Raw genomic sequence first — 16,314 nt, 5'->3', positions numbered from 1 at the left:
TGCCTGCCCTTGTGCCAGCACAGACCTTGGTACAGCCTTTCCATGAATCACATGGGGAAACTGAGCTCGCTTTCAAACATGCACACACAGAGACAAGCAAACATCTTTTGCTGGGTTATTTTTTAACCCAAATCGCCCCCCCCCGCCCCGATGTGTTTCAGAGCATGGGCTTTTGAGCACTGGTGTTCACACCAGCGCCAGGATAGCACAAGGTGAGGAGACACAGGATGGCTAGGACGGGCATGGGGCAGGGGCTGGTGGGGCAGCCCTGAGGCGCCAGCCAGCCATCAGTATTTCAAGTCAGTTTCTCCTTTGCTAAGGGGTCCACAAAGCTTTCACATGATCTAAAGATCACCAGAAATACCCATTCTTGGGTTTCCGTTTGTTTGTTTGTTTTAATGCAGTCAAATGCTGTTTTTACAGTAACCATTTGCTTAAAAAATTGTTTAACCTTGTAGGAAGTGATGGAGCGTTGATTATTCATTCACTGAAATTCAGGAGTCTGAATACAAATTCTCCTCGCACTCCCTTTCCTAGCATGTCATTACTCCAATTAGGAGACTGTTTAAGATACTTAAATAATCTCCCATTCAGCTACATGTATGAGAAAATGCATTCACTCAGTACAATAATGCAATTGTGCCTTTCCTCTGAGATGGCAAAAGGGGGTTGTTGGAGCCATTTTGAGAAACAGTAACTGAAAAGCAAAGGCAGTCAGACAGATTGGGCATGAGAAAACATAAAATCAAATAGGAAACGTGTGAAAAAGCCCCTCTGCATGCACAGACAGCGGAGAACAAAGCTAACAAAGCAACCTGTGTGAGATGAGAAACTGCATCGCTCCACCAACTAGAGAAATACGTCGATTTGGGTTGACTCTTTCAAACTGGCCAAGAAAAAGAGCATGAGAGGACTGATGCTCTTCTGACTTTCACTGGTGCAAATCAGGAGCAACTATGCTCAAGCAACTCATTTCAGCACCAGTACACTAAAGTAAAAATGGTTTAAGTGAAAAAAAGGTTCAGGCCCAAAAGAATAGGTACAGAACCTGGCAGCCAGCCCTTGCACTTTGTAATAGCCATAACATTTTTGTGGCACTGACCTAAAAAACCAAAGTCCCAGCAACAATTATTCGCAGCACTGACACTGGGACATTTACTGTACAGCCAAAAGATCTGCAGCAGAGGAGGTCTATGTTTAACTAAAGAGAACAAAAAGACATTTTTACAGTTGTTTATGTTTATTTGTTCTATAAATATTGAGACAGGATTCCTTTTTGGCCAGTCTGCGGATCCAATTAATTTGTTTTTCAGTTTCATTTTTGTGACTATAAGTTCAGAGGCTACTTAGGGTTGCAATACACAGCGACCACAGCTGCTAAAAATAGACCGCAATAACGTAATACATACAACAGTGTTTAACCACCACATTCCCCTATACCTCAGCTCTTTGAAGTCCCTATACTTAGTCAGATTCGTGTATTTGGTGGCATGTAAACCTGCTGTGGTTGTGAATTACCATGTCCAGAGTAACATGGGGAAGGAGACAAGATGAAAACAGCATGTCCAAGAGGCATCCTGAGCTGCTGAACAGACACATGGCTGAGCGCTGCCCTGTCCCATAGGGATGGGTGGGGAAAGGTTTTCCTTTGGGAAAGCTACGATTTCAGCCTTTTCAGTGTTGCATGGCATCAATTTCAACTGCAAACCGTTATTAAAATAGCAGCCTCTAAAATCAAGACGGAAAAGAAAGAAAAGGGTGTGACGGGAATCAGAACGATGCGATTTTGATGGATTTTTTCTTGCGAAGTCGCAAGCCTAGAAATAAATCTTACAAAGCAAAGTAAAAATTCTCCCCTTTCCAATAGTGGGCAGTGGCCACTTTTATCCTTAAAATTTTCAGACCATCAGGTATAAAACAGCTCTGAAGAAGAGCTATTAACTCAATGATAGTGGAAGTAACCTCACCTACGCTCTTGAACCCAGAGCTCTGTTATACAGGATTTGGCCCACCTTGCTGGGCCAGGGGAGCTCCAAGCAAGGTCTGCAATGGGTGTTCCGAGCAGAGGGCAGTGTATCGGCGCCCTGGCACCAGCTCAGCGAGCAGCCTGGGACCTTTCCAGCTCAGCTGGCAGTGGCAGAGCCAATGTTTTGCCCACTCCCTGCTGCTCTCTGGGTAACTGAGCTGAAGAGGTGGCCTGGCTGGGGCAAGAGAGCCGCCGCTAAGCCAGGATGTTGGGCCAAGAGGGACAGGACAGCTACAAGAGGTGGGGATAAGGCTGGAGGAAGTCAGGGAAGGGCTAAAATAGTGGGGGTGGAGGTTTTTAATCTTGCACACGTGTCAAAGTAGACACAGGAGAGGCCAAAGCAGCGCCAATTAATGGGACCCCGCTGCCTCAGAAGCTACTTTCTGATATTGCAACTAGGAGCAGTTTCATGTCTGGCAAGCAAAGGTCTGGGTGACATTATCCCACATAATGATGCAATTTATACTGTTCTGCTTGGCATGTTCTCTTTCTCAGATCAGGAAAAGAAGAGGCTTTCATAAGAAAAGCATAAAGGGTTTGGGTTTGTGCAAGGAAAGGCAACATTTATAAGCTGGAAGGATGCCAGCCAGTAGGGTGGGGATGCAGCAGAGAGATCTGCCATTAATGGTCTTCTCTCAGTTTTTTCAAGTGGTGCCTGCCTGCTGCACTGCTGTTGATTTTACTTGTCCAAGTAACTTCATCGGTAAAATCAACAGCAGTGCAACAGGTAGGCTGTGTTTCCCTCCTCTCTGACAGTCACCATCCTCCTCATCACTGGGGGAGAGGCAGAAATTTCTTGGCTGACAGAGGGGAGGCCAATGGGGCAACGCTGGCAGCCCACCAGTATGGCAGGACAAATATCATGAGAAGGGCCAGGCTCTGCAACTCAAGAAATGAGCAATGCAATATCTGTCATGATCCACCAGTTTTTTAGCTGCCTGTATTTAGGGTCTTAATTTTGTATTTAGGGTCTTTAATTTTGTGCTTATGGCACAAATTTGGCATTCATGCAATACTGCAGGTGACCGACTGATGTCCTTTCTTCAGCCCCTCTTTCCTGGCACTTTTCTCATCTCTCTCTTCATCCCGGCTCCGGCCCTGGTTCTGCCAGTGCTCCAGTGATCCCACAGGATCCCAGAGCAGCTGCTGACAGGTGGATGGAGATCCCTCACATATGGGGAAAATGTAGCCTTACCTAGATATGACATATCTAACATAATATCGCATTTCTCCTAGACAGGCCTTCGTTCCCATCTGTGTCTCCAGCGACTGTTGCCTAAGCCATTCCTGCCATATCACTTCCTGCATGCAAGGGTATTTGCATGAGGCGTGTTTGTAAGACCACATTGTGTGATGTGTTTGTGCTCTGGATTAGTTTAATGGAACTGCAGTATAATCTGCAAGACAGTTTCCCAGCTGGTAAATCATGTTTAAACAGTGAAAAACAAATACACTTTCTTATTGCTCCAGTCTTTTTACAGCTGGTTGCTTAGCATTGTTCCTATCTCATGTCCACTTTGCAGTGCTTCAGCAAGATTGCCAAACAAATTGGCCAAAAATCAATTTAACAGAGATCAGAAAAAAAAAAATCCAAATGAGATATAACTGTCACTGATGGGATACACAGACATATCAATTTGGCAGCTAGTCAAATTCCTCAGAGCCATCAGTTGTGCTCGTTAAATGTCAGAGTTGTGAATTTGCCCTGGGCATTATCAGCAAAGGCTTGAACATGGCGCAGCTTGGTTGAAAGAGTTTTTCTCCCCCAAATTTCAGGTAAATAGATGAATGAGAAGAGATGTCAACAGCAATTCCATACCCCAGTTTTAGCTCCAGAACCAGATTTCTGTGGCACAAAGCCAGGTTGTAAACTTTTCCTTTTATTCCAAATAAAGATAAATCTTTTCCCTAAGTATTTACAGGTCTCAAGCAGAGGGCTCCCAAACCATACAGATTTGAACTTAAATGCCAGTAAAACTGGTACCAAGTTTTGATTTGGTAATGTTCATTTATACAGCAATGTAAGCATTTACATAGACATGTTTGCCTCAAATCTTTTCCCCTACACCGCAAAAGTGATAGGGCTTCTAAGTGGGTTTTGGTGGTGTTTTTTGACATGGAAGTTTCAAGAAGCAGCAAACTTTCTGTTAACACTCAAACTTGGAAAGAAAGATGCTGCCATTACTGGGTTTTGTTTTCTTTAATATCACAGCAGCTCATATATTATACGACAGCTGCCAGGAGGTGATATAAAATTGAAGACAACTAGGGTGAGGTAGAGAAAACCAAATTATTTTAGAGATCAGCAAAGAAAGAGCAACAGCTCCCTTCCCTGCTAGCGCTGCTGAGCAGTGCAGGAGAAGGCATGGCCAGCACCAGCGAGCTCCTCAGCCCTGTTAAGTTTCTCTGCTCTGCACATCAGGAGGTTCTTGCTGCTTTGGGTTCAAAAAGCATAAATTAGAAGACCCAGTGGCTTTCTCTTTTGTGTAGGCTTTGGGAAAATTTTGGGATGAGTTTATACTGAGCAGACATCAGGAAGGTCATCTTTTTTGCACCTGACAGGGGCCTCGACAATGAGAAGATTTAAGCCAGGTATTATTCAGATAACTCTACAGAAATCAGTGAGGTCTCCCACCGACAAACTGGTTACCCAATGTGGCCTAGGTTGTGAAACACACACTTGGCTAAGAGCTTTGCCTCACTAAGGACCTTGGGATTTGACCTTTAATTTTGAATGTGTGACTGTATAAACAAGCCATCGCAATTTGTCTGCACTGCACTCATCACAAAAACCACTCACATAGAAAGAACCTGGAGGAGCAGGCAGAGGCCATTCTTGTAACACCCAAGCCTCGTGATTTCTCTGAGGGCAAGAGACCTCCTTACCTTACCACAAAGGTGGAGAGCTGCCCAGCTTTATGGCCAGGGCCCTAAGCGCTCTGCAGGTTCCTCCATAGGAGAGCCTTTGCCTGGGATCTTCATATATCTGGGCATTTGGAAAAATGTTCAAGAGTCAAGCGTTCCCCTGTTTAAGAAAGAGATACTACTGCTTCTGGAGTGCAGTATTACTGTTGCATCAGGTAAGAGTCACCATCAGTGTTCTGACTAATGCTGCCTGCTTATATCATATTTCAATACATGCAAACAAATCTGTAGCCTTTGCTACCAGCGGAAGTGTTGTGTGGATCTGAATGAGGATGGGGAGACTGGCTGGCAGACCAGCTAAACCACCCACTACTGAACAAGTAAATCAGGAGGTTTAAGAGTGAAAAGTCTATGTCAGACACTGCATTTCTCTAGCACTGGACCCAAAGGCGATCAGTACCCTTTGTTCCATTGCTCAAACATGGCAGCACCTTCAGGAGGAAGTGACATTTATTAAGTGAATGCTAAGTAGCATTTGCAATGTATACGAGACTGTCATCTCGGATATTATTTACCAGAAAGGAGGGCGTCAATTCTCCACCTCTAGCATGCTAATTCTCAGGAGAGAGTTAAAATTGCACCTGCAACCTCAAAATCCGCAGCTATTTGCACCTTGTTGTTGGGTCAGCAGTTTGCTTGGTAAAGGAGCCCTGACCTCCTCACCTGTAGAGGAAAGTCCAAAGATATCTTCAGAAGGTTTCAGGGTTGTTTATCAAAAAGCAGAAGTGCAGAAACCCACACAGGGAGGCAGTCTGGGAATACAGGCCAAAAAAGGTGTTGTAACATGGTGGAGGCCTCCGACTACCAGTAAGAGAGTACAGGTCTCGACTCATAACTTTGCAATGCCCCTCAACCATTTGAAACCCCAACCAAAGGATGTCTCCTTTGAATGACATGAACTGAATCTTGCTGAATCTACAATTCAGTGCCATAGCTGCACTGCTTCCTGCAATCCCTCTGATGCTGAAGAAAATGACTTGCCTATTATCTTTACTGTTAAAGCCTGGATTTCCTGTACAGGGGAAGTCCTCCTGTAAAAAAGCAGAGAAAACGCTTTCAAGAAGGAGGAGAATGTGCTCAGATTGTGAAGCAGCTGATCTAAAGGCAGAGAGACCCTTAGGGAACTCTGGGCCACAACAGTCAACATTTGAGGCAGGAAATGATGGTTTATTTAACTAACTGAACTGAAAACTGCCAGGGAATTTATACAAGGGAAACGGAATTACTAAGAGCAGCATTTAGCTAAGACAGACATGAAGGCTAAAACTCCTACGATCGTGGGAAATACTAAGAGATATTTGACATCTGTAAGTGGAAGTGGCCTCTGCTTTGTGATTCATCTAAAAGACAGATCAGGTGGGCAAGGGATCCCCCGGAGGGTGTTCCTGCCTGCTCATCAACACAGCTTCTTGCAGTGTCTGCTGCTTCTCCACACAGTTTCCCTTCCAGGCACAGACCTGCCTTGAAGTTTCTGAGATATAATAGCACAATTCTGCAACTAGGCTATTCTGCTCCTAAATAAGCATGTTTTTTCAAATGCTTCAGTAAAAATACTTTTGAACACATTTGCTAGTTAAAAAGGACCTTTCTGTTCAAGTAACGGTGTTTTTTCAGAGGTTTTCTTCACTTTTCATAGCAATATGCAGTAAACACTGGGATTTTTCACTTTCTGTGGTAGTGAATGATACCCAGGAGTTTGACTTTGCTAGAGGATCTTGCTACAGACACCAAGCTGAGAGGAGAAAACCTCTCTAAGTCAGACAACTTTAGTAATAGCGAAGGAAATGGAGAGAATGGCACGGCATAAAAGCATTCATTATTCATCGATTGATACCCAGGGGAAAAAAATATCTGTGAGCAGTTTTTGGGTTTCACAAACCAAATCTGACTTTGCCAGAGCCTGGCTGGTCTCAAGGCAGAGATCTTGTAGGTGAAGTGCTTGATCTGTGATCTTCCCCATTTTTGCCCAACAGGGACATTCCCCATGGTCCATGTTTCTCTCCTGCTTGTCCCTCCCCCTCCTCTCTCCAGCCCTGCTGAGGGCCAAGGAGTCAGTGTTTTGGGACTGGAATCCATTGTCCCAGCTGCACTTGAACCCATTTAACAGAGAAAATGGCAGGTAGCCGTCCTTCTGCTGAGCAGTGACCTTAACCTCCTTCTCCAGCCCACTGGGAGAGCAGAGTTCAATGAACAACAGTCTGGCTGCACTGCTGAAAGCCGTGGCCTTGGGGGAACTAACTTGTTGTCGTTGTTAGGTTTGCTTCCAGCTGAATGGTTCCCGGTCGGCTTCATTGTGCAATTGTACAAATCCTGATGCCAGCACAAACAAGGGGCGATGGAAAAGCCAGCAATGCAGGCAGAGCAGAGGTTTCTTCTCTCAGCAGCTGCGCTGACTTAGGCCATCCACAAACGCTGGTGGGACGCCTGCTCCAAGAAAAGCTTGATGCCACCATGTCAAATGTTAAACCCTGTGAGATGATTAGTCAGACTCTCCTGCAATTCTGCACAGATCCTAGCATGGGCTTGCTCTTCCCTGTACTGCACTTTGCTCAATTTCTGTGTGCTGCGTGCTTTTTAAATATTCACACGGCACTATCTGGAGGAGAGTTCCTCAAAGGGGAATGAGTCTATAACACCAAATCATCTCCTGCTGAGCACCACCAAATCATCGCAACCTTGGACAATCGATCAATTGATTTTGTGTTATTTATGTTGCCCTAAAGGCTACATTTCAAAACCTGAAATGTATGGATTGGAAAAGCTGACAACAATTCATTCTGCTCAAGCTGTTTAATAACACTGCACAGACCTTGTTTGAAAAGCTTACTTTCAAGGGAGGGAACTTAACCAACTTCCAGATCAACTTCCTCCTCAGTTAGGGTGAACAAAAAGTCTTCAAAATATTTAGAATCAGATTTAAGCTAACAAGTCAAGGAAATAATTGTTAAAACTCAAACTCCTGCTTGACACTCTATTTGTAGTTCATCCAGTGGTAATGAGCCAGATTCTTGCCTAGTATACATGGGCATAAATCCACTTAAGCCATGCAAGAATCTTGATTTATGCTTGCTACAAATCTGACCTTTATTTCGGTATTTCATGGTAAGCTCCAATCCTCTTTGCATTGCTCATTTATTGGAATGGAATTAGATTTACCAAGGTATGCTCTGACAAAATGGATTGCTTTTCCCTTAAATTCTTGTGCCAGGGATAAAACGGTGGTCTATTTCAATATAAAGCTGTTAATAAGATAGTTTTGTTGAAGGAAAGTCAGAAATAATAGTATCATTCATTACAATGCACACATTTTTTATTTCTCAGAGTTACACCAAATGAGTACAATATGCTCCACAAAGTACAGCCTCCTTCTAGGAAATCTGAGATAAATCTGCAGAATGGAGGTTGAAATAAGTTTAGCTAACAAGCAATCGCGTAAAAGCTTAACTATATAAAGCCAAATGATTTGCTGAGAGTGTATTGGAATGAATATGCCCTTATGTTTGCTTAACTGAAACTACATTGCTCCAAATTACCTTATGTTCTTTATTTCTAAGTCCACAATCCTTGCACTGAGGCTCTGCACACTCCACAAAGCCAGACTTACCAGAAGATAATAATCAAGAATTTATTTTATTAGTTTTAAATAGAACACTCTCGATTTTTGACTATGCTAACTGCATGGTAAATACAGCTTATCACTGCAGAGAACCATGCTGAGAAAATTGCATGTGAGATTACATTACTGTAAAGTGCTCAATATGGGGGCTACACTCAAAAGATGGAGCTCATGTAGGAGGCAGCAGCCTGTTTGTTAAATTCTGTTTCACATAGGTAACGTCTTACACTGCTGTTTTCAGTCTGCACTAGCTTTTGATTAGCTTCCTGATGATGACTGAAGTCTTGGTTTGCATTGAATTGTTTACAACCTGGCCACCAGGTAAAGACTTCTCCTCTAAAGTGATGGTACACCCATAGGGATTTGACATAGATACATTAAGGTTGGTATGGTTGAGGTATGAATGGCAATGTACAAGTGTGAAATCATCAAGAAACAACAAGCAGGGGCAAAGGAATGGTATGTGCAGCTTCCAAAGGCACCAGGCTCTGGAAAACCAAGGGCTGCCTCCTGGGTGGATCTCAGACTTCTGTTGGAGGCAGTTTTTCTCCAGCCCTGACTCCTAGATGAACCTCAGATCTATATTGGAGGTAGCTTGTCTCCAGCCGTGTCTCCTAGGTGGACCTTGGACCTATGCTGTAGCTTTGTCTTCAGCCCTATCTCCTGGGTGGACCTTGGACCTATGTTGTAGCCTTGCTTCAGGCCTTGTCTCTGGTCCCATCTCCTGCTATTCCTGGACTGCCCTGGACCTGATTCATTAACTTTGCCTTGTTTGGGACTGTTGATGGACCCTGTTATCAGTATCCAAGTCTGCGTGCCATATTTAGGGACAGCACCCAGTCAGTGAAGGCATTGCCTGTGCTGGGTTACCCTCGGCTCCTGCCTTGCACCACAGAGAGTCCTGTTGAGGCTATGTGGCCACACGCATCTCCATCCTCAGACACATGAAAGAAGGACTGAGAACAGTCTGTGAGAGAAAGTATGCATGACATCAGTTTAAAATAAAATAAACTTCCCCTTCTGCATTGAGCTTTGCTACATTAGCCGAACAGAAGCGAAGAAAACACTCGGATAACTCTGATCTGATGGAGAGGTGCAGGTTTTTTTGTGCCCTTGATTCTGGAGCTTGATCCTGGAGCTTGATCCCTGATAATATGCAAAAGAGATTGGATTTGTTAATCTTGGAGGGTGGGGTGTACTTGATAATCTGGGCATGAGTTTCTTCAAGGCAGGGAGAGGATGAGATGAAGAGGTGCAATAGGTAGAGGAGCAGAGTTTCAAGAAACATTTCATTTTTGGTTGCTTTCATTTGGCAGCTTATTATATTGTTTTTATTTTCATGTGTAATATAGTAGAGATCTGTAAAAACATCTGGAAGCCTAACTTTCAGAAATGCCATAGCCCCCAAAAACGAAGTAGATCTTCAAATCAGGCTCTCAGCACTGTTTGGGAAATAAATCCAAATATTTCCTTAAGTGTTTGAAAAGAAGATGCTTTGGCTCCAGAGCAATATGAGAAAATGTACAATCCATTTGATCTGCTTCAGATGCCACAACCATCTGCAACTGCATGTGGCAAACACACATTTCTCAGCTTCGCAGGCACGTATGATTATGAAGAGCTTCGAATACTTTCAGTAAAATAGATAAACCTTTGGTATGCTCTTTTTGTTACTTACTTACCTCTCAGCAGCATTCTGTGGAAAGATCTCCTCCTGGAAGGCTCGGGGGGGACGGGGGGCTCTGCTGAGCCTTTCAAGAGCAGAAGACGTTGTGTACAGAAGTGCCTGAGAAGCAGCCAACATGAACAACAACGGCTGGCGCCAGGAAAGGGTCACAGATGCTTGTCTGAACATGCGATTGTGCAGCATCTCCGCGCAGTGCAGGCTCCAGCTGCTGCTGTACTAAAGACACGACCGCCATCTGCTGTCACAAGCCCGACCTGAACCAGGGAGCGCGATTAAGGAGCAGGAGGCCCGCAGGAGGCCTCACCTCCCCCTGCCCACCCGCGACTCCCATGGGCTAGCGCCTTAACTTCTCAACGCCAACTTTGTCATTTCTAGCGTCGCTCTCAATTCTTATCGCCTATTTATTTCTTTGCTCCCAGGTAGAAAGAACAAACTCCTGTTGCCGGTGATACACGCTGGCGTGCAGATGAGCAGCCGGCTGTGACACTGCCTTCTGGGGATGCCGCCCGCCATGTGAGATGGGGACGGAGAGGGACTCCTAGTCAAAGTAACTATACAGCCGGCACGTATGCATATATCTCTGTATGTACATGTGTGCGCTCACAGCTGCTCAGTAGTGCAAACTATTGCTTTCTATGCACCTGAAATACCATTTCTCAGAGTTTATATTCCATGCAAATACTTGGTCTCTTAGTTGGAAGCTCGGATGAAATGCAGACAGGGGGGTTGGTTCAGAGTAGTTTCTAGGGCAGAGAGCTTGCCAGCACTGAATGATGGACCTACTGGAAACGGCTCGCCAAATTGGGGCAGTTGGCTCTCAGTCCAGGTTTTCTTATCCAGGTTGCTCTCCACAGAGGCTCATGTTTCTCCAGCAATCCAAATCAGTCTAATCCCATCATGGAGGAAAGCCCTTATTGCTTATTGCCAGTCCGTCTTACATGTGTTGTTTAATTTTTATAATATTTGGGCACTATGGCTGCTGTTCAATGTTTAAATGCTGCTTTTTCACATTTACTGTGATGGTGGGTTTTTTCATTGCCTTCTTTTCAGCAACTTTGGAAAGGAGGTTATTCTTATAAAACAATCCTTTCTTTGCATCTTATTTTCATAATTCTTATTAATATATTGCTTGCTTAAATAGTTCGACCTATATATCCTTGTACCACATATTATAGAGGGGGGTTTTTTGTCTATTTCCCATATACTTAACTTTTTGGATTTTTGACATGTTTAAGCAACAGGCACTTTCAAGATACTTTAGCTAACTAAACTATTGACTAAGCTGAACAGCTAAATTAAATATAAGTATTTTCTTTTTTTCCATTCTTAATCTTCTTTCTTCTCTGGTTAAGAGAACACTTTGCAAATGCAGCTATTCCACCAGCTGGTGTTATTCAGGATCATTATCCTCACTTTCTGGCAGACTTACTTTTTGTTCATGTTGTGTTTTTTTCTCATGAAGATGTTCATATTTTCATCACCTGATAGGTGATCCACAGGGCCCAGTTCTTCATCCTTGTAATACAGTTCACCCATTGACTTTAGGGTGCACTGAATACTCACAGGCAGTCACAGAGTACTACATGGCCAACTGCTTGGTGGGGTGCAAATGTATTTGTTTGCCCTTAACTCTGGACCAGAAAGTTTCATAGCCTTTGTTTAAAGCATGAAGCTGAAAATTGTCCTGAAAAATCCAAGGCAGTTACTTGAAATCACTTTTAAAGACTAGGGAAGTTTATTTCTTAGCATCTTAAGTTTGTTTCTGTCCCCAGTGTACAGCAATGTAAAAGTGGTATTTTGTGATTGCTCTGGGTTTGAAATATATGCATTTTAGATGACATAATTTTAGATCACGTACAGAGGAATTCACATTCTCTGAATTTAGTTTATCTAGCTTGCATTCCTATGTTAGGAAGCTGTACCCCTTCGGTTACCAGCTGAGCCACTAAACAACGAGCTGCTCGAGTTAAACCTCTCCCTCCGTTGACACATTTAAGTACCTAGAAAAATTAGTATCAGTGAGACTACTTTGTCTAGAATAAATCATGTCAAACAAGCTCATCTCCAGCTCTGATTAGGTAACTGCTCCTGTGTATAGCAGAAAAGCCACAGATGCCAGATATCTTGGTTTTAGAAAGACTTCTAGCACTGTCTCACATGACCATCTGTCTCAAGCAAGTCACAGAAAACCACAAACGGATGAGTACACAACTGGGTGTAAACTGGACCCAGAGAATATTTAGCAAGAGTACGTTGTTAACTTGGCTGGATGCATCAAACAGAATTCTGCAGGAGTATCTCCATAGCACCAATTTGATATTTTCATTAAATAATTTGGATGGCAGAACAGACAACTTGCTTACCAAACTCACTGGCTGGGAGGGGCAGGAAGTGTTGGAGGATAGGGCTAGGATCTCAATGAACTTGGCAAATTACAGTCAGGGGAAGGAAAGTGATTGAAAGGACATGCTTTCACTCTGCAGAATTACCAACATCACAAATGCAGGTTGTGGAATTACTGGTCTGATAGCATCACTGTATAAACAGACTTGGTGGTTAGTACGGATCACAAACCAAACAGGAGTCAGCCACACCACTACAAAAAAGGCAAATAGCACCAGGGGCTATATAAAAAGGAATCTTGTTTGACAGGCAAATGAAGCTATTCTTCTGCTATGCTTGGGGCTAGTAAACCTTCAGCTGGAGTATTGTATTCTGCTTTGGCTAGAATAGAGAATTAGAGGTTTTATGAGGAAACATTGGAGGAATTGGAGTGGTTTGTCCTAGAGAAACGGGAGACCCGGTAGGGGGGGCCTAAATATGTGCACTGTGTTTCTAAGGGAGAGGGCAATAAACTCATCTCATCTGCTGAAAAGGCTCAGTGGGCAACAGAGATGTTAGAAATGGCTTTCTCATGGTGCAGATAAAAAAAAACAGCAAGAGAGATTACTATGGGGTATGACAGCATTGGTTTTCGAGTTTTCAGGCACAGATTGGACACGTATCTATCAGAAATTACCTAAATATAATTGATCCTGCTTTTTGGGCAGGAGGAAGGAGACAATTCCCATCCCTGTTTTTCTAATATTCCAGTTTGGAGCCAAAGGTCATAATTTAGACACCTAAGTTAGATGTCTAAATTATACATTGTCAATACCAGCTAATTATCATCCTGCGACTCTTGCTTTCCATTTCTGTTTAATATATCATTAGGAAAAAAATATTGGTTAATAATTCAAATCAGAAGCAGCTATAAAGTAGGCTGGTACCACGCTATGCAAACTTGATTTGTTCAAACCTGTGTTTTCCAAGTCCTAGGCTTCTTTTGAGCACATACTGCCAGCTCTGCTAATGTCTAAACAGCTTATGATCTAGAGACCTGTCTGTTGGGTATTAGGATGATCCAGTTCATTAATAAAGGCCATATTGGAACACCCATTTAACTTACTGCAGAAAGGATGCTGGATGAAAAGGGGAAAGGAAAACTCACACAAATATGACTCATTCAGAAAATGCTAAAGCTCAGGCTCTGAACAGCCTTTGATATTTGACCTCTGCAGATGGCCTGTAATTAAGACTCTAATCCTTTAAACACTCAAACACACTTAACTTAAAGTTAATAGGATTAGTCACATGCCTGAAGCGTGCATGGCTGGAGCAAAAATCTGTTGTTGAGTACAGCTGATTAAAAACTTGCAACGAAGACACTTTCTGGTGGAATATCGTCTTACATTTTCTAAGTCTTTTCTAAACAGTTCTAGTCCCAAGTAATTTCCTAATGTGAAGATATTTAATAAAAATAAAACTTAACCAAGTTCTTGCTTAATGTGCTGGTTTTGGCTGGGATAATTTTCTCTATAGTAGCTAGTATGGGGCTGTTTTGGATTTGTGCTGGAAACAGTGTTGATAATACAGGGATGTTTTAGTCACTGCTGAGCAGTGCTGACACAGAGTCAAGGCCTTTCCTGCTTCTCACACCACCCCACCAGCGAGTAGGCTGGGGGTGCTCAAGAAGCTGGGAGGGGGCACAGCCAGGACAGCTGACCCCAACTGACCCAAGGGATATTCCACACCATATGACGTCATGCTCAGCGTATAAAGCTGGGGGAGGAAGAAGGAAGGGGAGGACGTTCGGAGTGATGGCGTTTGTCTTCCCAAGTAACCGTTACGTGTGATGGAGCCCTGCTTTCCTGGAGATGGCTGAACACCTGCCTGCTGATGGGAAGGACTGAATGAATCCCTTGTTTGCTTTGCTTGCGTGGGTGGCTTTTGCTTTACCTATTAAACTGTCTTTATCTCAACACACGAGTTTTCTTACTTTTACCCTTCTGATTCTCTCCCCCATCCCACTGGGGGGGAGTGAGCGAGCGGCTGTGTGGTGCTTAGTTGCCAGCACGACACTTAAAAAGGTGTACACAAAAAGAATAAATCGATCTGAACTTTTTCAGAGGCAGAAATTACAGGTTGTTGGGAGATTTGAGAGGAGTTATTTTGTTTTTCTGGAAGATGTAGGTTTAAATTCACTGCCTTTTACAATTCTTTCAAAGCAAGTTTGAGATTAAACATCCACAGAATCAGACAGATCAGAGTGTTACAAAAAAGAGGAAGAAACATTTTCTATCTTGGTTTTTATTTAACAGAAATACCAGTTTGGCTTAAAGACACAAAAGTTGTCTCTTCTCTTGTCGCTGACAGACTAGCTGTACTTGGGAATCCTGGCAAGCTTAGTCTGGATCAGTTCATCACATTGTAAATGTATGAAAAGATTATGAAGAGTGAACACAATTTGGGAAGTGATTTAAGATCAAGGAAGACAGAGCTGTAGGCATACACGTCACAGAGGTTCCCATTTGTTGTTGCACATCTGCCAGAAAAAGAGACTGGACCACATCAAGGCATTGGGCTGACATGTAACATATGCTAGATCTGGGTTTAAGTGCCATGGGTGCAATCTGGGAATCCTGACACAGCTCGGCATCGTTTGCTACTGCCCTATAAAAATGCCTGCAGCATACATTTACAGTGCTATTATTTCTCCCATTGGCCCTAACACAGACGTAAATCACCTCTGCTGAAGGATGTGATATCACAGTATTGTCATATACAGGAAAAGGTAACGACTGTGGTTAAAGGTTTCCAAAAAGTGGCATGCAACAAACAGCTGCAATGCCATCCCCTGGCCTGGTTGTAACTCCTCTTTTAGATGCAGGGAGAGATTTTCTCCACTCATCTTCAGGATTGCAGTCAGCAGAATAAAGACTGCATTTAGACAAGTATTCCTGCCAACTCTAACACGGACCAAAGTAAGCAAACATAAAAGCCAAAGAGCAACAATCATCGCTCTGTCAATACTGTTGTTGTTATACAGGAATCTGAGTCATACTAGAAGGTGTCTCAAGGAAGGGAGCAGTGGAGATACAAGAAATTCAAGACAGAGCAGGGAAATTCTGATTAAAGAAGCACCACAGCAGCAATGGGGTGGCAGATAAGACTACCAGAAAATGGCATCATATCCTTCTTGACAGTACCACAGGGGCTAACAGAATGCCAAAAATGAGAGAAAAATTAGTGAACCACTCACTGCCTGTGAAGAGAGACTGACTAGAAAGTCTTAAAATTAAAAAATACTTAAACTGAAAATTTAAAAAAAGTAATAATATAAAGAGGGCAGAAACCAGAAGAGGTGATCTAGGTCTGAGTCAGAAGTAAAAACAGTCAGTGCAGTGTCTTATGGAGATGGGAATTAAAAGAGAAAGCGAGAGAAAGATTAAGTTCTTACAGGACAAGGGGTTAAATCGGGACTGTGGCCCAAGAAAAAGCAATGGGAGATCGGGAGGAGAGTCTACTCTGCACAGAGCCATGCAGAGATACCAGAGCAAGCATTATAGAAATAACTTCAGATCTCCTGTAGTTCAAGAACTACAAAAGCCCTGCAAGTTAACTGGTGCAGTGCCTCACTCAAATTGTCCTGTTCCTCCCCTCAATTAGGGCCACACCAGGCGTCTTTACACCAGGCTGCAACGTGGCTCATAGCTACACCCAGAAAGGAATTTCAGACAT

The sequence above is a fragment of the Aptenodytes patagonicus genome, chromosome 7 (assembly GCF_965638725.1).
Source record: "Aptenodytes patagonicus chromosome 7, bAptPat1.pri.cur, whole genome shotgun sequence".
NCBI lineage: Eukaryota > Metazoa > Chordata > Aves > Sphenisciformes > Spheniscidae > Aptenodytes > Aptenodytes patagonicus.
Note: the sequence above shows the minus strand (reverse complement) of the source record.